Genomic DNA, 1,546 nt, shown 5'->3' with positions numbered 1-1,546 from the left:
TGTCTACTCCCGACCGCGCACCGCGCCCGCCACGGGCGATGGATTACCTCGTCGAGGAATTGGAGGATGCCGACAAGGAATCGAAAACTCCTTTCACAGGATGGGAAGAAGAGAAAAACGAGGTTGCTCAGCAGCGAGACGTGAACTCTGCTCGAGCCTTGCGGACGCCGCGTCTGTTTCCAAACTCTCGACTTCTGGGGAAAGTAGTATCATTACTAATCACCTCAACGAGGCCCAGATGCAACAACAGGATTGTGTCCGCAAGGCGACTCTCATGCGCGCGCATCCACTGTCAGTCCTTGACCCTCGTGAAGAATACGGCTTCCACTGGGCGGATCCCGCTGCAGAAGCGAAGGACGCGATCACTCCATCGTTATGCGACTACGTGGTCGGGCCCCCGGTCACTACATGAATTGAGCTTGATGACGAAATGCTTCCCGAGCTCGCTAATCGGCTTCCAGAGAATTTTCGGTGGATATGTACCGCACTCGATCTTTTGCTCAATGAGGAGGCGCTCCTGTCCTGTGGTGATCGCATGAGCTGAACTTAAGGTATGGCCTCGAGCTGTTGCGGTCGCAGACTCACCCGATTGAGGACCACGAAGCTCGCGGGGGCGTGATGGATCAATCCATACGTCACAGGAAGACAATCCGATGAAAGACTCAAACCAATGATGGCGTTTTACGCACGCATCCACCTATTTCTGGCTCAATTGTAAGTTGTGCAGCGAGGATAATCTTCGGTGCGGCTGCTCCCATCGCATCAAAGAGCTCTTCATCATATGCAGCGGTTTCGCCAGAGACGATGCAGAATGACATGATCCCTCTGATCTTAAGCACTCAAGACATATGGACAGTTTTGCCGAAGTTGCAATTCAACCCCCCACCCCCGAGTTCTCGGATTCGGGGAATTTCCGCACTCCATAAAATACTAAGTTTGACCATGGCGACAACGTCGATCCAGAAGACGCTCTATGTGATAGTGAGCACCACCATTCTCGTCGAGAAGAGTCAGCAGTGGACAATGGCGACTGGGTCAGCCCCGTCCGGTGACTTGGAATACCCTTCGAGCTCTTGAGGACGAGTTCCGTCACGATCGGGACTTTGCTAAATATGCTCGGGTCGCATCCGCTGCTCGGAAGTGATAGAGAGCATGGAGCATGTTGTGCACCGGATGCCTCACGTTGAGGAGTATCACGCTCTGTCGGAGCGGCTCCAAGCCGTTGAGCAGACGAATGCGGTCGGTCAAAATCACGACATACACGACATCACAACCCACGATATATAGCGCGAGACCAGAATTGAACCAACGACCATTCGAGCTGCAATCGAACGCTCTACTACTGAGCTACCCGCGCACTTCTCATTTTGCGCTCAACCCTACAGTTCAAATCCGAGGAATCCATTCTTTTCCACCGTTCTCTGCCACATACTCTACGTGACGCATCATGAAATCAGCCAGCATGCTACCAACCGTCGCCCAGATGATATCTGAGCTGGGACATAACCCGGACAATGTATCTAGTTTTCGTCCCGTCTCCACGCCT

Source organism: Plasmopara halstedii (assembly GCF_900000015.1).
Source record: "Plasmopara halstedii genome assembly, contig: Scaffold_253, whole genome shotgun sequence".
Classification (NCBI taxonomy): domain Eukaryota; phylum Oomycota; class Peronosporomycetes; order Peronosporales; family Peronosporaceae; genus Plasmopara; species Plasmopara halstedii.
This window is presented reverse-complemented; position numbering follows the sequence as displayed.